A 21652-nucleotide genomic window follows, 5' to 3' on the forward strand; every position below is an offset into this window, starting at 1 on the left:
CCCAAGTCGTTAATGTGCATTTACTGACCTCCTGATCCCAATCACAGTTCAGCTGCAGTAAAGTTGTACACACTCATAGACTTCCATACCATAAGGTGACATCTAAGCAATCCATTTAATCATTTGATTAATAGGTAGTAAGTAGCCATCTTTGTTCATCACATTAAAAAAAATGTATTTGTAAACAAAGATGGGCAAAGTAGGACGTAATGTTAATAATTTGGAAAAGGACAGAGCAATACTCTTATTGCAATGTAATAAAATGAAGGAAACTAGATGTAGTTATTCATAGGTGTCATTTTTAAAGCACATTGTGTTCTGATTAATGTTTCTTGCCCCTTTACATTCTTTTTATGTAGGACTCTTGGTTTGTAGAGAATATGGATTACTGCACACTGGGAGAATGTTCTCTGCAGTATAAAAGAGATGTATTAAAAAAAACCAAAAAACCATGGATTCGTAGTGGCATGGTTGCTCCTAAGAACCTGAATTGTGCAGATCCATCTCTGTGCATTTAATCACACACATAGGCTTGAAATGAGTATCAGTTGTGCCAGAATTATATTCTCCAAACTTAGAGACTTCCCTAACATAGTTTGCATCAGCTTGAATTCCATGTTTCTGTGTGCATACTTATAAAGAGATGTCTGAGTTTATGTTCATAGTTGCAAGCACATCACCAAGGTGTCATGCAAGTGAAGCCACTCAGGGTTTACAGTGATAAAACATAAATATTTGCAAAGGCTATATATGCTTTTCGCTTCTGCCATTGTTTTGAGTGAGAATCATTTGATAAAATTATTTGTGCTGAACCTCTAAGTCATTAGTACCAGCTGCTATATAGACACATCTTGGCTGACCATATAATGGAATTCCTGACAATACTACCATTCAGAATTGAATAGGCTAAGGGGACAAACATCTTGAAGTCCATTGCTTTGCATTTATAATATATTTCACACAAATACATAAAGCTTTATATGGTTTAGAGTTTCTGACCAGTTATGTTATGTTTGGCTTTGGGATTGGCTTAGTCTAGTAGGCTTCATAATGGTTAAGATATTTGCATGTGACCTTGAAATTTGAAAAGCCAAGGCAATCTAATTACTGAAAAGTAACCATTTGCATATTTCTTCTTAAAACAGAGGACTCAAAATGCACCAGAATGCACAGAGAATTTGGTATCTATTAGGGTAATACAGTGCTTCAGATTTGGAAAATATGGTTTTGAAAGCACAAGAGTGCAAATGCAGCGGTTGTTTGCAGCTCATTGAAGGAAACATATCTATTTCCAGAATTGTGTAGCTGCTTATGAAATTCTCTCCACAGTAGCCATCCAATCACAGAAAAAACTGGCTGGTGGAAGGTGTGATATACAGGTCTTGCATTCACAGTGAACCTTCAATAAGCAATTGCAGGATTCTGGAAGTGGATGTGCCTGCTTTAATGAGTTGCAGACACATCTTGCATTCATACTACCCTATTTCTGACGTACCTTTTTCAAATCAAATCTGAAGCAATGCCCAGCCCTAGCATCCATTAGCTGAGGATTATGCTGCTGATACATTTTACATCGTATTAGAGGACAGTGTTTCACTTTAGCATCCATTTACTTCCATATTGTTCCTAAAATGGCTACATGGTAAAATGGCTACATGGGTGTGTTCATGTAGTCACCAGGAGTCAGTTCCACTGAAGGGAATCTTGATCTTAAACAGTAAACTAAACTTGGCAGACCTGGTTAGTACTTGGATAGTATTTCTTTGTAGTTTGATACCATTGGGTGTGATCCAGATAGGCAAACATTTGTTTAATGATTTCAAGGACTCTGTGAAATTCCAAATACCAATTTTGAGCAAATAATGACTGATTTAATGAACATGTGATGTGATGTGTCTAGACCTACAAAGATCAGGACTGTGCAAGCCATGGTATTCCTTGTGACACTCTATGGAAGTCTGGTCTAGTGGTTAAGGCGCCGGGCTAAAAACCAGGAGATGGTGAGTTCTAGTCCCGCCTTAGGCATGAAAGCCGGTTGGGTAGCTCAGGGCCAGTCACTCTCTCTCTGAGCCCAACTCACCTCACAGGGTTATTGTTGTGGGGAAAATAGGAAGAGGAAAGAGTAGTAGGTATGTTCACTGCCTATTTATAAAAATAATAGGGGCAAGGTAAAAAAAAGTTGGACTTTGAAGAAGCAGGATAAGAACAGTATTGATGCCTTTGAACTTTGGTGTAGCAGAAGATTCCTGAGAATACCATGGACAACCAAGAAAACAAACCAATGGGTCATCAAACAAATCAACCCAGAGTTCTCACTGGAGGCACAAAGGACCAGACTTAAATTATCCTACTTCAGACACATTATCCGAAGACCCAGCCCTCTGGAAAAGGCTGTAAATGCTGGGAAAAGTGGAAAGAAAGAGAAGAAGAAAATGACCAACAGCAAGGTGCATGGACTCAGTTATAGTGGCGCTGAGTGCACCATTGGGAGACTTGAAAGAACAGGTTAGGGATAGATCATCACAGAGAAAATCTAACTATGTGGTCGCTAGAAGTTGAAAATGACTTGATGGCACATAATCAATTAATCAATGGATATGTGAGTTAATTAAATTCTATTGAACAGAACACGTGACTTTTGCTAAATGAATTTGGAGCTGCTGCAGAAAAGCCTTTTAGATACATTACATACTTATGGAAAACTATTGTTTCTGCTGAGGGAAAAACAAACAAGCCAGATCATACAGAATCTGCCTCTTCATGTAGAAGAACTGACATAGCCTACTGTCTAAGTTGATAACTATATGTTACTGCTTCCAGTTGCATCTACTGTAGCTTGGATGCCTTCAAACAACAAGAAATGAAAAGGAGCTTTGTAGAGAGGGAGGATTGGAACAGGAAAAAGATTTATCCCTTTCCTGCCTGCTCTTTCTTCCAATCCCTCCTCTATGGCTTTCTGAATCCATATTTCTAAAACCACATCTATCTATTAGCCACTGCCAACTCCCATAAAATCATTCTCAACTAAAAGCAGCTTTCCCTTTTTCCTTCTGAAGGAAAACTAGAAAATAGGCTTCAAGATGGTGAAGCATAGGGTTGAGAATATATTGGAAAGATTTTTTATCAACAACAAATGGAATGTTTGGGGGAAAACAAAGAAACAAAAACTTACAGAATATTTTGGGATTCATGATACCTGAAATCTTTCTCAAGTTGAGCTGATTACATGGACATATCTACATCATTTTCTATGACATTTTCTTGCCATCATTGGTATTACCTTCTTTTGGGATGTATTTTTAACTTCAGATCTAGACTAAAGCCTTGGGATTCCTTGTAGTTTTCCATCGAACTGCTACGCAGGTCTGAATCTGTTCAGCATTTTAGTGATCAGGTTGTTATATGCTGGAACTGGCAACTGTTATATTAATTGGGATTAATATATTGTTTTAATTTTAACTGAACTAGTGCTTTAAAGCATATCAATGTTATTTTTTTTCTTTTTCAGTTGTACCTTAATTTTCAGAAAGAATGTATCACACCATTAGTGCTTTGAAGACTACCTATCACAATATCTTTGCTCTTCCCTAAATGCCCTTGTATGGCTGCTTCACAAATGTATATTTTAAAAGTTTCAAATGATCTCAGTCTGGACTTTTCTTCATGGTACACACTGATTTTTGCAGATACATCCAAAATTATTTAGTATTTGCTGCTGAGTTGTACTAATTGTCACTGTAAAAACAAGATCATCTTTCCATTTTGACAGAAAATGTAATGTTTACAAGAGTTGAATCCTAATCTGAAAATGGTACCTGAATTCCTGAAAACAGTACCTGGATCCCTGATGCTCAAATTATTTTGAGTTCTGTAGAATTTTTGGATACATTCAGTATCAGTACTCAAGTTTCGTAAATTAATCAATTGTTTAAACACAATTTTTTAAAAAAAATTACGGTTGCTTCCTTTAATCTTTGAGTTGTAATACAAGTAACCATTGGATTTTAATTAACTGAAAAGTTTTGAAGAAATTTCCTTAATAATTGTCCTATCCAAGTTTTGCTTGGTTCCTGTTTTTGTAAGAGTGATGCCCTTGATTATGTCACAGTGCTTACTCTTTAGAGCCAAGATTCAGAAGTTTATTGCATATGAATGGATTCTTTTAAGATATCTGCTCCTAGTTTCTTCATATCTACTGTCTTCTTTCATATTCTATTCTTTCTTAAAAGTCCAGTTATATTGACCAATTTCCTTGCCCATTTATGGGGCAAGAACCTCTGTTCTGAACCTTTAATTAAACTACTTCTCTCTTTTTTATTGGGGAAGAGTTGGTCCTGGATAGCAGACTTAGAGAACAGATTTTGGTTAAATATTAGGAGAAACTTTTTGATGGTAAGATCTGTATAACAGTGGAACAGTCTATCTACAGAGGTTGCAGGTTCTCCATTTCTGGAGGTTTCTAAGAAGAGGCTGGACAACCACCTTCTGAGGAAGGTTTAATAGCTTTCCCTGTGCAAAGGGTTGGACTAGACGATGCTTGTGGTTCCTTCTAGCTGCACAACTCTATGATTCTATGACCCATGATTTTCTGCAAAACTAAGATTGGATGTGATATCTTGAAGTCCTTTCCAATGTCACTGAATACTTCTCTTGATATATGCAGGCAGAGACCCTACAAATGTTCACGTTGTCTTTGGTCTAAAACTAACAAAAGAATCTCTAAATAATAGATTGAGTGATGCCTGTATATCTGTGCATAGGTATTCATGCTTACACCTACTCCTCATGCTATTATGTCTAGGAGAAAAAAAAATCCTTTGATGAAATAAGTGTTATGAGAGTAAAGATCTTTATAGGCTGTAACATTTTACAAGCTCAAGGAACAGCTATTTTTCCCTTTTGCTCCCTCCATAGGAACTGTCAACACTTTGCATGGATCTGCTTATTGATTTCAGCAATAAAGAAGATTAACTACTGCATTTGTTCTGGGTCATTTCATTCTACCAAGGGAAGCTCCAATTGCACACTCAGACCACAAGACTGTCCTGACAAATCACATGCCTGAAAGTATAAAAGTAGGCAGCCTGAAAGAATTGCAGAATTATGACCATTCAACTGAGTTTCAGTAAGTTATGCTTGGGCAAAGTGATTTTTACAATGTAATGTCTGAGTGCACAGAAGCCTTTAATCTCTTTTTTAAGGCTGGCCTATTTCTATCCTGTACTCACATTGTTGTGTCTGCAAAATGGAAGATATAGACATGCATTTAAAGGTGAAATAGGATTCACTCCCTATTCTTGGACACTAAAAATGATGGAACGAAAGCCTTTACCCAATGCACTGAACCAGACAAAAAAAGTGAGAGGGCAGACTCACTAACTGCAGTTTTTCTCAAGAAATACAGTTCTATGTTCTTTTTGAAGAGATAGTGGGAAGAAGCATGCAGACAGAATTAAAGTGGACCTACATGCTATAAATAGTGGGAAGTCCGGCTGAAAATTGCATCCCCAAGTGAAGTTCACATTTCCCTTTCTGAAAAATGCAGTTCAGTAAGGTATACATCTTGACATCATCACTCCATCATCACTTCTGATGCTCATTTTATAGTAGATCAAGAAGTACATGGAATAATAGCATCAAAGCACATGTAAAACCCTATGTATCTTTTTTAAAAATTTAAAATGGCCCTATAGAGAGGACAGATCTTTCACAGGTGTCTATAAAGGCAGGGAAAAGTTTGAGGAGGTTTTTGGGAGGGGAGAGATTCAAGGTATACAATTAAATGCTACTTTCGGGAAGATGCCTTAGTACTCTCCTTCAAAATGATCTTCCGCTACCAGCCAATAAGTAGAGAAAATATATGCTTAACCACAAAATATTAAAAAGCAGGTTACAAATAGAATATTTCCTCTTCCTGTCAATCAACAGGACATAACAGCCAGTAACATTGGAAGTTCATTAAAGAGGAGGATACAAGATGTAACTGGTTGAAAGGATGGAGGAGGGGAGGACCAAAGTACAGATTGTTCAGAACACCCCATCTTTGCAAAATGAGTATCTGATCTTGTCTCTAAAGAATGAACGTTGTGAAACACTCAACCACAACACTTTTTCAAAGTGGAAGAGACCAAGGAAAATTAGTTATAGTTTTTTCCACCCTGGGAATGGAATAATAACTTAAGAAATGAGACAGTAGGACAAACCCTATTTTTGCATTAAAATTGCCAAAACCAGTTCACAAATGAATAATTTTATGTAGCTACGCCCAGAGTCACATCATCTGAAATCCTGAGATACTTTGACAGACTTTTAGTTATTTAATAAATGAAAACAATTAAAATATCCCAAAATGTTCTGGAAAAGTTTGCAGGTAGTCCTTATATAGCGACCACAATCAGGACCAGCAACCTGGTTGTTAAGTGAAGTGGTCACGAAGTGAAACACATGATTTTATGACTTTACTTCAGCTTTCCTTTGCTTTACAGATCTACAAAGGTCTTAAATGCAAGGATTGGTGTCAAAGTTACTTTTTCATCACTGTCATAACTGTGAATGGTTGCTGTATGAGGCAGTTGCTAAACAAGGACTAACTGTATTCCTTGTTTAAAAAAAATACATAATGTCAAAGCAGTGCAGTTAGATGACATTAGCACTTTATTGTTCAAAATCCTTATCCTTTATTATTCAAAATCCTTACCTCAACACCACAGTTCCTTGTCTTGTGGCTTACTAATCTTATGTTCTGTTGGATCTGATCTACTTAAACTATACATTATGGAAGAGAGGGAGAAATGTGACTGCCATTTTGAGAGCCACTCAATGTTCCTTATAACTTACAGTATATTTATTTTTATTAATTAGCTGCTTATTAATATAGAACAGAAGCCAAGGTTGCAGTAGTTCATTTTCAGTAGCCGAATAGCATTTTCTCCTCTGCAATTCTCTACACACCTTCAGAATCTGCTCCCAAACATCAGGGTGTTCTCTAGAACAGATTTTAAGAAGGACTGCAGGAAGGAGAAGAATTGAAAAGTGTTTCTCAATCTGTCAACAAAAACCAGAAATATCTAGCTGAGTTTATATGTCTTTAAGTGACATACAACAGTTCAAACAATACTCCAACCACAAATAAAATAATTGAATAAAATATGGAGTCAAGCTGAATAATTGGTACAAAATTCTAAACACATAAAAACAGCTACAATAATCTCATAGTAGTGAAATAACCAGTCATTGTTAGGTTACATTACAAGGTTAAAAGATGTTAAAAAGAACTGTTGGAAAAACAATATATTTGCCATTTTTCCAAAAGATGCAATTTGCACACCAGCTGGACTTCTCCAGGTAGAGCAATTCACCATCAAAAGGCCTCCAGTGAAAATTATTTTTCTTAGTAATTCAAGTGGTGCAGCATGCATTAAAGTGTGTCAGCTATATGGCCTTAAGACATGGCTGGGTATATATGGGAAAAGGTTCTTGTAGGGTAGGAGCACACCAACCTGGTCTTTAAGGGGGAAGCAAAGTATTGCACTCTAAAACAAAGCATCATCAGATCAAAGCCCCCCCCCGGCCCAACCCAGAGCCACTTGGTCTTGCCAGGGTTGAGTTGTATCCGCTTTTCCCACATCCAGACCTTCACAACCTCCAGGCACTGGGTAGGAACCTTGACTGCATCACTTGTAGGGGCAGGGGTGAAAACATACAGCTCAGCATTGGTAATATTTTACCCTCACATGACCTCACCTTATGGTTTCTTGTAGATGCTGAAGAGAGTGGGAAGAGAATCAAGCCCTGAGGCATCCTGTATAAGAGGAGTTCAAAGCTAGAACTCTCCCCTCACCAACACTTACTGGAACTGGCCTTGGAGGACGGAGGAGAACCACTGATAAACAGTGCCCCTCACTCCCAGTCCAGAAGGATATTGCAGTTGATGGTATTGGAAACCACAGAGAGATCTAGGATAGCAAGGACAGATTGCACCACCCCATCACAAGCCTTTTAAAAGTCATCCACAAAAGTAACCAATGCTGTCAACATTAGAACCTGGCCTGAAACCCAACTGAAAAAGGTTCAGATAATCCACTTCTTCCAGGGCCCTCCAAAGTTGTATATCTATCAACTTCTCAACAACCATCCCTTGGGTTGGAGGGTTGTTGAGAAGGGAAGGTTGGAGACTGGATGAAAATTGTGCTTTCCAAAATCTGATTGGCTGTAATTAAATACAGTTAGTGTGATTAGTTTCCATACATTTAATAATTTTCCTCTGCCACATTAATAATTATAATTTTATGGCAACTTTTGCAGGTTTACATGGTGTTTTGGGGTGGGTACATTTTTCCTGAGCTTCAGGTTCAGCCCCCTGAAATAGAATTCTGTTTTTGATTTGGGGGTCAAAATGAATTAGAAGCCATTGAAAACATGAAAGGACTCAGTGTGACCTGAGTTAACCTCTCAGTACCATATTCTATGCCAGTTAAACATCTCAAACATCTCAATTTTGTCAAGAAAGAGACAGCATTTTGTAAATAATAAGGAGGCTGGGTTTAAGCCATTTGTCAGTTATGAAGATCACTGAATGACCTGATTCTAGTCACAAGTCTTCCAGCTCATCTCTCTTATGTGGTATTTGTAAGAAAGAAATGAGGAAAACCCATGATTGAAATTTTAATTAACATCCAGCAAATAAGGTCTGCTATAATGATAGAAGAATGTAGAAGTTTTTGTGGGTAGCATCATGCAGTGTAAATAAGCTTTAGAAAAATAATAAACCTTTTAAAGTAAAAAAGAATAAAAAGCAAGTAAGATCTACTATCTAAATTTAAGGTGAGAAATCGATTTAAAAAACAAATTAGCATTTCTGTATCCACAAACTGGAGCCCAAGGAAATATAGTAGCTGCAGGGAGAGACAAAGAGAGAAATAGCTAAATGCAAATTCTGGTTAAGATTGTGGAGCCATTTAGCTACAGCAACATATGAACTTCTCTACACCCACTCTATAAGGCAATTAGTCCCCCCCCCTTAAAACGATAAACTGAAGTTGTGCTTCAAAGGAGGGAGCTCACTCACGCATTTATAGGCTGCTAAATTTTTGCTTAACTGTAGAAATAATTATGGTTAAACAGTGTACGTTGAGATTATTTTAGCCCACTACATAAACAAGACAGCCAAACAGTAGTATGGTTCATTTTGCTACATGCAGACAGGAAATATATCATAGAACAGGATAAATACTTTCTAGAGACTGACAGTAAGCCCATGTCAAATTTAAATAGAAAATCTCAACACACTAGTTCTGAAGTCACATATCATATAATCATCAACTTTTATGTCTGTATGACTGTATTGTAAATCATAACAGTGTTGAAATACCAACCTATCACTATACATTTATATAAAATTACTGTAACCTCCATATTAATTCCATTAAGGGAAGAGTTCATTAACTGACAGGCTAGCCAAAGCAGAAAGTGTAAAGTGGGTTCCTTTTGTTTTCAAGTAGAAGTTTCTTGTTCTAATTTCTCTTGCATTAGGTCCTTCCATGACTGATGTAGATATGAGAGCCAGGAGGCAGATGAACTATCCTCTGAGAGAATCTTCCATCCCTGTGAATTTCCTTTATGAATTGGAGATTATCTGGGTTTTGAAGGACTGGAGAAAATTCAGTTCAAGTATGCTGGAGCTGGGATAGCAACCAGATGCTTCCCACATGTCCTAGACTTCAAATCTCATTAGACTCAACCAAAAAGACCAATTAGAAGGAACTGTGATAGCCATAGCTCAAACATCTGGAGAGGACCAGGTTGCCTACTGCTGTAAGAAGAAACATTTCCCACTTTGATCCTGTCTCTGTTCGGCTAGAGAATGGGCTGGCCCAGAAACTAATTCTTGCAGAATACAAGCAGAGCAAAGCACAACTAACAGATTGTTTCTCAAGGGAATGATGCCCATTCATAAGGTACTCAAGGAACAATGGAGAGTAATTAGTGCTATTTAAGAAGATGGATTTTAAATAGCAACTTAGGAGTTCTCAAGATAGAGGGAATCAGAGAGGTTATGAGTGAAGCTGATCAAAAGGTGATACAGCATTTCCTTCGGCTGCTTCTGAGGAGGAAAAGGGAGGAATTGAAATTGGAACTGAAAAGCAAAGGAGAAGAGAATTATGGGTATTCTTCTTTGCGTTGTGCCCAAACTCAGGGGAAGAGCATGAGCCTTAGTAAAAGATGAGGAGGAGAAAGTAAGAAAAAGATCATCATCTACAACATTGGTTCTCAACGGGGGCGGTACCGCCCCCCGGGGGGCGGTGGGAGGATGCTGAGGAGCGGTGAACTTGTTTTGGGTGGTAGGGGGGCGGTGGGCATGTTTTGGGCGGTAGAGGGGCGATGAGCATGTTTGGGCATTCGAACTTAATTTTAAAACTCCCAAAAAATTTTATTAAATCGATTATCCAGTTTACACCATTTGTACAGCAATAAAACAAACTTACACGACGGCTGCCCTCACGCACTTCTAAGAATGGTGAGACGAATTTGTATTCTAGGTAGGATGACCTTGAAGAACTCGACACTATGATTCTTCTCTGATCCCAACCAGCACAGTGCATGCGTCAGCTGTCTTCCCGCGTGATTAATCGCAGTGCGTGCGTTGAGTGTCCTTTCAATATGAATGTTTGATTTGACCCGTGTTTCTTGAGTTGCTTTTCGTTTGCTTCATTTCTGTTTTTTCCCCTCAGTTTCGATTTACTTTCATTGTTTATTTGGCCAGTCGGCTAGGTAAGTGCACTTATTAGTTCTTTATCATGGTCGTGAATTATTAATTTTGAGAAACTAATGAAACTTTGAAAGCCAGCTTCCAGAATGGTGATCGTCTCACAGAATTTTGGCTTCAAAGTAACATCAATTGCCTCTACCCAGGACTGTGGACTATCATCAAAAAACATTTTAGCGTATTTTTTTGCTGTTTTTTAAATTATCTAATTAAGAATAAAGAATTTTTAAACATTAAAAAAGCATTTGCAAAAAAATAAAATAAATAAAATTAAAAATTAAAAAAATTAAAAAAATTAAAAAAACAAGCATCAAAAAAATAAATAAATGTATTTACAGCATTTTGAAATAAACGTATTTACATAAAAGAGCATTTAAGCATTTTTTTTTTTGCATTAGTCATTTTAATTTTAATAAAAGGAATGCAATTACCTTCCAGGGCAAAAGTATCGAGTTAAATCGAACAAATTTGGTGTGTAAGTCTACTGAAAAAAATTACTTAAAATTTTTGCCTTTTATAATTCAGTAACTCCCCCCCCTCCCCATACCCTAAATTACAGGATTTTCACAAAGGGGGGCGTTGAAAAATTTTCTGCTCCTTAGGGAGGCGGCAGCTTCAAAACGGTTGAGAATCACTGATCTACAACATACAGTGTAAGGATTGTGACAACCGCTGTGTAGGCAGAAGGCTAGCAAACAGGCAGAAGGCTTGCAGAGCACATCCATGAACACCAACTAGCAGTCAGAAATCACGATGAAAACTCCTTAATCTCACAACACATGACTGTGAACAGACTTAACCATAGTTTCAACTGGGAAACTGTCAGCATCTTAGGCCAAGCTAAATCCAAAAATGCGAGGGAATTCCTGGATGCTTGGCATTCAAACAAGGCTGCCATCAACAGGCACACAGAGATAAACAACATTTACACACTATTCAAAATAGACAATAAAAGGAAAGAAAAGACCAGAACATCTCCTCACCAGCAATCATCACCCAGATAAGCAGAGATTAACACCAAGATTATCACCAGACATACAATGAGCAGTAAACAATACCCTAATCAAGGAACTACCAAAGGAAAAAAAACAAATACCCCCCACCAACACTGGCAGGGCATGCCACTGTATATAAATAGAGAGCAAAACCCACTCCATTCTAGCACTGAAGATGTTACCTAGCCGGGTAATGAAACGTCTGCAAGAAAAGAACCAAGCTCAGAGAACCCCAAGGACTCCACAGTTCAACCTGGAGCTACATATGTTCTCTTCTATTGATCATCATCACCTTGGACAAATCTTTAGGATAAGCTACATCAGTGCTTCTCAGCCTTGGCAACTTGAAGATGTGTGGTAGGGATGCTGCCTGGGAAATTCTGGAAGTTGAAGTCCACACATCTTCAAGCTGCCAAGGTTGAGAAACAAGCTACATTGAAAATGGTAATGCAAAAAAAAAAGGAACACTCTTAACACTAGACTTCCAAGCTAAATCATGATGTATTTATCACAAGGACCTCTTCTAAAATCATTCTGAGTTAGCAATGAAGATTCAGCAACCAGCAGGAGAGATTAGAAAAGCAACAAAAGAGTTTAGTTTATATCTGGGGATGGAAGACAAAGAGTTGTTTAAAAAGTAAGGTGATTCAGAAAGAGTAATTTTAGGTCCAAAAGAGAAGGACGTTTCTGCTGTTTCCTACTTACCAACAGAAGAGAGTTGAGTCTTCTGACAGAATTTGAAACCCTTTATTCTTTCCAACCCAACAGAATGTTGGAAAGAAATCATGTAAAGTGCCTGGGTCTTTCTCTGTCCTTCAGCGGTATAACTCTCTGACAACAGAATGGAACGGGACCAACTTTGGGTTGAGGGAGGAAGCTCACAGATAAAGTTCAGATTTGAAAAGAGACCAAATCTAGCCAAGAGTTGTGCAGAAAAATCCAGAAAAAAATCCCCCCAATTCATCTCCATGGGAGAGGCAAATGAGCAGTGACTCAAGGTGTGGCCAACTGTGCCATTCCTAAGCCCTCCCCTTCCCATCTAGTTACATGACCCAAGGTGGAATACATACAGCTCCCCATGTGTTTCTCAATGTGCACACACACACATACATGCAACATGAGGAGAGAACAGAAACATATCGATGTATAGATGAAATTCATATGTGCCCATCCTGATTAGGCCCTCCCAAATACAGATACATTCACACATACCTGTGTGCACAGGCAATGTATATGCACACCTCCTTATTAGTCCCTGCAGAAAAGCGCACCCAGATGTAAATTGGTATTTCATTAGACAAAGGAAAATAGAGATGCCTCCTATGGCCACTGCTGGGAAAGGCTTGGAATAAATAATTGATGATACCTCAGCCCATCCCAATGTATTAATCCTCCCAGATGTTTCAGAGAAATGTTAAGGGGAAGAGAGGAAAAGACGGCAGCCAACAGGTAGGTACATTTTCCCCACTAACACTAAATGGAACTGTCAATTCAGGAAGGAGCAGAACCACTGTAAAACACGATTAGAATTTGGAAAGAGATCCAAAAGTCATGCTTTGCATGCTTCACATGCCTAACTAATTATTAGGTCATGGGAAGTCTCACGTTCTCCTTATCCAACCAAGGGATTCTATAGAGAGGTTTTGATTAGATACAAGGAAGGCTGGACATTTAATAAATACGTTCTACATTGATATCACGTGGGCAGTGATAATCTGAACACTTTCTTGTTCATTTCAACAGAAGCTTATAATAAGAAATTACAAAGTCGCTTTATGTTAGTTGTTATTACTTATTAGCCCAGGGAATACTTTGTGCCAAGGAGTTTATGAGGGCACATTCCAAATGACAGTGGAATAAATAGTAAGCTTGTGTAGGATGGCCACATTTGAGTTGATTAGTTGCTACGCACCATGGAGGTAACATTATTCACCTTGTTAAGGTATGTTGCATCTCTCTGCTTGCCTCCTCCAGCATGGCCAGAAGACGGTTCTGCATGCGTGTTGCACACAAACCAAAGCCTCTGCTGGCTATTGGACATGCCAGGACAAGCAGCTGGAATTATTTGGAGCAATATGATAGCTTTACTTTGCTCTTTAGAAGCAAAGTGAACATTTGCAATATTGCTTCAAAACCAGCTTTGAAGGGGTTCTATGCTCAAAGCATCACCACAGCAAAGCGCCCCTTTGAAGTGGTGCACAGCCCTAATAGATAGTGCTGTGGAACAGCACAAAGTTCACCAGACAGACAGTATTCTGTGAGAAGAAAGGAAAAGACAGTGTAGTGGAAAGCGTGGACAGTGGGAGGATGGCCAGTTGAAAGAGCCATTGTTTTGCCTCCTGTGGACTGCCATATGGATTCTTAAGCTTCATTTCATTTGCGCCAAAGAAGCGCCAGTGTTAAGAGACAGGGCTCTTGAAAGGACTGAACTGCTGAGATGGAAAAAACACACTGAGAAAAGAGCAGAATTTAGACTTTCAAATGGAGACGTTTGGGAACAGCCATCAAGGAAATAACTTTCTCTTTTATTTCTGGCTTCTGACACTGAGATTTAATTCCTTTGCTCAAACACCCTGGGAAGGTCATGAAAAATTGAAAATTAGGTTAAACCCTGATATCTGACACCAGCATTAACTGCTGAAATAATTTCTATTTAAAAATAGCAGCAGAAAAATGCCCTCCTTTAGATACAAGCAACCAAGATTTCATTTCCCAGTTCTTGCCATGTGTCTGTTAGTTTCCTTCTTCCTTATGGGAATCTGATCCCTTATTTTTGTTAGGATAAGTCATTGTCATCTTACAGTCCTCTTTGTATTTGGTGAAGTATTCCAAAAGTAGCTTATCATATTTTGATACCTGCCAGCAACGCATACAGAATTTTTGAAATGTCTTCCACACAAATACTGGTTTCTCAGGATTTTACAGGAATGTTCTGTTGGATAGAATATTCCCATAAAAGCTATCCCAAGTCTCACAAACGTCAAAGATAAAATCTTTTATTGGGAAACGACAAAAGTACAATATATCAAAAGTAAACATAGAAAATTAGAAGCTTTAATATGTAATTCAAATTTATCTCTGAGTAAGTCCCTTCTAAACTTCTGAATAGGCATGGACGGGACTGAGGGCGTGTCTCCATGTGTGAATGAAAATATAGATAACCTGTAGGAAATTACCAGCATACTTATTATTTGCTAGCTATAAAGAGCAATATATCACATGTTGACCTATATATGAATGACAGCACTCACATGGAAAACTCTTGTATACCATATGGAAGAAATAAATACTGGGGAAACAAGAAAAGTTCTAGGAAGGAAGAAGTTCTAACTTCAATAACTTGTATTGGCTGATAGACTGCCCAGGAAATAATGCTTCTGGAAATGCAGTTTTTTATTCTTATTCCTACCCAATCCATCTAGATATCAGTTCTATAGTTTCATAGTCCTTTGTCAAACTTTTTTGAGTTATTATCATATGTAGAGACTGGAGGTGGAAATGATGTCTTCTGTAGGTAACAGGAATCTTCTCTTTCCTCTTCCCCTCCCCACGACATTCCCCCATTATAATTTAGGCTGGTTATTCTGTTGCTGCTTCTTTGTCAGCAAGTTGTTTAATCTAAATCTTCTCACTTACTATTATTAGATTTTCATCTCATCTTTTTTATATAGTTTGGTCAATTCAAGGTGGTGAACATACCTAATACTCTTATTTTCCCCACAACAACCCTATAAGGTGTGTTGGGCTGAGAGAGAGAGAGGGACTGGCCTAAAGTCACCCAGATGGCTTTCATGCCTGAGGGAGGCCTAGAATTCACACTCTCCTGGTTTGTAAGCCAGCACCTTAACAACTACATCAAACTGTCTCTCAATATTCCTGTATCACTCAATTTCATCCAGTGAACTTGTATACAGGAAAATGTTCACACAGTTTATATCTCTTCACTGCACAGAAGCCTTGGTAGGATAATATATGAATGTTTCTCAGGAACAGAAGCAATACATTCAAAATGAGCTCTATCACTGGGCAAAATGAGATGCTAGTACAGCTGATCTTTCCTCTTCCTTCTGGGTCATTTCAGCCATCCTTCTTTTGTTGGAACAGCCTTGCACAGCACACAGCAGACAATCAAGTTTATGGTCAATCTTTGTGTTATGGTTAGGCATGTTAAAAATTAGATACCTGAATCTGAATTAGATACATACACCATTTTGACACAGCCTACAAAGAAAGCTTTCATGATTTTCTGTGTAGAGGTATTGCCAAAATAATCCAGAATAATTTCAGTTCAAGGAAATCCAAATTGTACATTCAAAACAAATTACACAAGTTAAGTATGTTGGCATGCATCCACTGATTGCAATTTTTTGGCTTACAAAATGTGAAATATTGAAGATTTCTGAAGCTAAGGCCAATAGCAGAATAGGCAAGAAAGGAGGCAAATGGAGAAAGAAAAAAGTGTGATATAGAAGATTCACTGTTCTGTTGTGTAAAGCTGTCTAAGTAGCACAGAATGGGGTAAGGATCTAAGCAAATCTAGTCATGGGATTTACGTAAGGATTATTTATGTAATAAAAAAGTAAAGCCTCCTTGAAGTCCAAATCCTGGGGTCTATATGAAAATGATGTTTAGTTTTCTTGGTAGCAATACGGATGTGATTTGCTATTGCTTTCTTCCAAGAATTTTATTTCCCAGTCTTCCTTACAGTAAAGGGGATGTCCTACTGGTCTCTCATCAGATCTACCCTGCTTAGTTTTTTGCACAGTCAAGGTTGGCTGTGTGCTGTTCTCTGCTGTGATGGAGTGCCAAAGTCCAATGCTGGTCCCTAAATTTTGTATGACTTTAGTATAACATTTCATGAAGGCTAAAGGAAACATTTGAAATGAAACTTACCGTCCTTAGAATGCGGTCAAATAACCCCTTTGGCATGCAAGCAGTGAACCTGTTCATAACAGTGCAGTTGTCAGTTTTAAGCCCTTTTGCAATCATTGAGCTTACATGTTTATTTGTGGTATTGATTTAAGATTTTTAAAGTGTTTGAGAGACATATCATGTATATACAGGTTGGCAGCATCTTCCTTGATAGGATTCTCTGTCCCATGGAGGTGAGTCCTTCTGCTTTACAAGTTACTTTGCCACAATAAGGCGCATTTATTCATATGGACAAAGCATTGAGGAAGGAGCATTCCTACTTGACACTTGCCTTAATTTATCAAAAGCAAATTGCATACTTGAGCAGCACACATATACTGTACAATTCACTTTCACTGATCACATTGAAACACTGTAACTGCTCAGATATGATGCTTTGCAGAAGGACATTGCTTCACCTGGGCAAGATACTTTGAGCTTGGTCAAACTGAAGTGCTCCTTCAGAGCCCTGCATAGCAATATGTACATACATACGTACATACGTACTTATTTATTTATGTCAAATTTATCAAATTTACTTACAAAACTTATCAAATTTATATGGCCACCCATCTCACAAAAAATGACTCTAGGTGGTATACAACAAAAGTGACTCTGGGCAGTGTACGTATATGGCCTTCCAGATGTTAATTGGTCTACAACTCATATCACCTTTCATAACTGATGATATTGACTAGGACCGTAGTAGGTAAGACAATGATGGGCAGTGCCATTCCTTAAGTGATCCCTACCAATGGATGTGGCCAAGCCTAGATAGGTAGTACATGGCAGATTCTCTATAAAGAGCCAATCTTCAAGTTGGCTTTTATGGCAACAGTAATAAAATAAAACAATGAAATAGAGATATAGTGATTCTGTAAGCAGGAGTTCTAACAGTCCTGAAAGCAGAATAAAACCTTTATATATGGTCTTTTCTGATATCAGCTGCTAGAGACAGTCAGCCAGAGCTATCTCTGTCTCTCACAGAGGTATCTGTCTGGCTGCTGATGGAAATAGGATGCTAAGCAGACACTGTATGACCCTAATAAGATACTCATTTATAAAAATTTACTGAAAACAGATCTCCATTGATTTCAATGGAGCTAAATATCAAATAAGTATCAATTAAACTCAGAATGATACAGGAATTATTTTTACTACTATGCTCTTTTCCGTAGGACAGTAGCAAAAAGCATCAAGACTATTGTTAAACTAACTTTAGCTAAACATTTTGGTGACCAGTCCAGCATATCATTAAACACAATCTCTTTAAGCACCTCTTAACACTGTAGTAAATTATGGTCCTTAGATTCCAAACTGTAGTCAGGTAATAATTGTTCAATAAGCAATACCGTGATTTTTAATGACGTATGGAAAACATCATACATTTCTTCTGTCATCTTTTTGTTTTTAGACCAGGAAGGGAGACGGAGTGATATAAATGGCATTTTTACTCAGAAACATTGGCTTTTAATCTACTTCTAAATCTAACAGTTTCTCTCAAACCTCAGCAAACATTTGATAACTTGCTAAATCTCTTTAATCAGTGGGTGGGATTCTTCCACACATTTTCTTTGCAGCTAGGATATATGATAAAGAATCACAATTTTGTCATGGCTCCATTTGGGGCATAAACAACTTTTTGCACTTGGAAGAAACTGAAATGAATTTTGAATCAAAATTTTAGGTTGTATTATGGGCAGTATTAGAATATTAGGGTTCCTTCCTTCCTCTCTGCCTAAAAACAGTGATTGGCAGGTATCATGACAAATAATTTCTTAAATTATATGTATTTTTAGAACAATTCCTTGTTAATTGTTGCATTTGATGGTGAAGGCTGATCAATTTGTTAACTTCACATTCAGATACTGAATTACAAAGAGACTTATATCACAGTTTGGGTTGGTATGCTGCGGGTGGAGAAAACCAAGGTCAGAAGATAGATGGCTGATAAGAACAGCAAAAGCTGAAATCTTGTACAGCCTTACCTAGAAGCACATCTCATTAAACTCAGTGGGATCTGTTTCATAAATCAGCATGCTGACCAAAGGGTTGTGTGGCTTTTTACTGCAATGCCTATTTTTCTTACTGGTAGTAAAGCAAAACAAATAAACAATTGGTCTATTCTAATTTCTTGGCTTTATATTCATTGTAAAGATCAGACATTGTGAATGTTATTTCTAAATAGATATAAATATAGGGAATTTGCTTTTTTAAAAAAGAAAAGAAGAGTTTGGTTTAGATTATAGGTATATATGGGTGTGTGAGGCAGAAAGATTTAAAGATACTGTTGGCATGCAAGATTCCACTTACTGTGACTTCTTTTCAGTCCAGTGATACAGTTGAAATCCCCAGCGCTGAAAGATTCACTACAGAGTCCTGTTATTTGGCTTAACGGATTCCAGAAAACATCTGTATATTTCAGATCAGCTTTGTTATATTTTTTAAAAAGTAAAAATCTTCTAGGTTGACCTCATAGAGTGGCCAGGAGGTAGAAATAGTCAAAATTACTTCCCTGAATACTCTGGCTGTGTATACAAAAAGGGAGGGAAGAGAAGGGGGAACCCACCCAGAATCTGTCTTAGCCACCACTAGCATAAAGTTCAGATTTCATAGCTGAGATCATTGCTCTATTCTCAGCACTTTTGCTCTATATGTGTGATTCTGACCAAAACACGTTCTGCAGCTGGAGGGAGCCTTAACTAAGTGGAATTTGACCAACCTTTCCCTCGTTACTTTTGTCTACTAAATGCAGGCTGATGTTTTGTGAGATGGGGCCTCCGAGAAGTAGGTCCAGATTGCTTCAAAAGTATTTCCTGCTGTTGAGTATTAGGCATGTGAACGTGTGTGCATGTGGGTGTGTGTGTGTGTGTGTGTGAGAGAGAGAGAGAGAGAGAGAAAGCCAAAATGGGAAGAAAAATCCGATTACACATTAGAAAACTCTGATTTACAATATTTACAACAGCCTTTCCTAATTTCCCAAATTTTCTAAAAGTGTGGCATTTCGTGAACACAGGCGCATATTGTAAATATTAATTTCCTTGACTTGCTCCTTAATGCAAACACAACTCTGAAAATATGCAGTTCATATATAAATATGTACACATAGCAAACTTTTAAAAGCAACTTAGTACAACCAGCAAAGAATGAGGCTGAGTTACTCAAGAAAGAGGTAAAAGGGATAGATAATAGCTACAGATATGGCAGATGAATTTCAATGACAATGTTCTTTTAATGAGCTGATAAAAACAAAGAGAAATGGCAGGAACACCAAAAAAGTGGCATTAAAATCAGTTCATATGTACATGTACCACATTACCTCTATGAAGAATTCTCCAGGCTCTGGGAAAGTATGAAGATAGACTCCATCTTGATCCCATTACAATTCAGCTGACATAAAGCACTTGTAACTACTCTTTTGCAATCTGACAGGGTGCTTGAATCATATCTCTGAAGCAACCCACAACATCGACATCCTCCATTCTATACAGATTTGGGGAAAACTATCTGCTGTTTATCTTTTCTGCTTTCTTCTGCCTCCTCAGAATGATTTCCTCTTAGTTGCTCCAGCCTGGGAACTCGGATTGCCATTTGGTTTTGATTAAAACCAGACAGACAGCTCTGTCAAAATTTGAGAGTAAGCTAATGGAAAGCACTGGCATGGTTTTAATTAGAGTATCAATTAATAATAAATGTTAACTATTCACATAGCACATGCTATCAAAACTCTTGTCATTTCTAAAGAGAAGAATGCTGTAATTGGGGGGAGGGGGAGCTTCAACTGGTTAACCTGTTTGTTTTTTCAACATAATACAATGCACCAAAGAAAGGAGCTTTCTTATGAATGCCAAAGTTATGATAGAGCTCCATTTGTGGAAAATGGTTAATACTGAGCCTGATGAAATGATTGAAGCTACAGAAATTATACACTTTGTAAGCTCATTTGTGAAGTACAGAAATTCATGTACTCCCCTGCACTTATTAATTGTGATTGCAATTCTAGGCAGATCTACCAGCTGTAGTCAGCCATTAAGGGTATGGAAGGAGACAGAAGGTTAGGGAGGAACTCATGTTATGATAGAATGGAAAAGGCATCAGGTTACAGAGGACCTCACTGTCAGCTGCAAATTAGAAGATCCTGATGGTACTTCTTTCGCACTGGAACAGGGTGCAAGTAGAGCTAGTTTGGTCTACTGGTTAAGACACCAGGCTAGAAACCAGGAGACTGTGAGTTCTAGTCCTGCCTTAGGCATGAAACCTGGTTGGGTGACTTTGGGCCAATCACTCTCTCTCAGCCCAACTCACCTCACAACCTTGTTGTTGTGGGGAAAATAGGAGGAGGAAGGAATATTAGGTATGTTCGCCGCCTTGAGTTATTTATAAAAATAAGAAAGGTAGGATAAAAAAGTCTAAAAAAAAAAAGATATCCAAAGATAGCCATAGAGTTGCACCTCATATAAAAGGGAAAAGGGAAATTTCTGGTTCATCAGGATTAACTAAATAACAGTTCTTAGAAGTGGACTGTAGAATTGTACCCCGTAGGTAAGAATAAGGAATACTAACGGTTCTTCAACCACAATTGCTCTCCATTCTTGTCATACAATGTAAGATCTTTTATCTTGAATATGTCTGAGCTCAAGCTCAAAGTAGATGTTGAATAGATAACTTGAAAGATTATGGAATTCAACTTGTGTGCCTCACCTCAGCTTTTGTAGAAGAATAGAGTCCTGGCTAAATATGCTGTTGGAGGAATACTCGTTAATACTAGAATGAGGCATAGGAAAATGGTCTGACCACAAACTTTAAAATTCCATCTTATTTTCTGTGGCAATAATTGAGATACTTCTTTGTATATATAACTTGAGCAGTTCATGGATACATGAGCTTTGTAAGGAGGAAGGCAAACAGGGGAGCTTTGTGAGGGAGTTCAGCAGGAGAGAAAGACACTGCCTACTCATATCCAGATTTAAATACCAGGCTG

The 21652-nt window shown here is 37.9% G+C and overlaps 1 protein-coding gene across 1 annotated transcript in view; it reads right to left on the minus strand.

Moving 5' to 3' along the window:
* The window catches only part of DLC1 (DLC1 Rho GTPase activating protein), a 266008-nt gene extending 246765 nt beyond the window's left edge, over window positions 1-19243 (minus strand). Inside the window, exon 1 of the mRNA XM_025169576.2 lies at window positions 18985-19243. The gene's annotated coding sequence lies outside the window, so the exon portion shown is untranslated. The remainder of the gene's footprint in view (window positions 1-18984) is intronic.
* Window positions 19244-21652: the final 2409 nt, after the last annotated feature.

The sequence above is a fragment of the Python bivittatus genome, unplaced genomic scaffold (assembly GCF_059951505.1).
Source record: "Python bivittatus isolate LINGU-HERP-01145 unplaced genomic scaffold, Pbiv_v1 ctg000070_np1212, whole genome shotgun sequence".
Lineage (NCBI taxonomy): Eukaryota > Metazoa > Chordata > Lepidosauria > Squamata > Pythonidae > Python > Python bivittatus.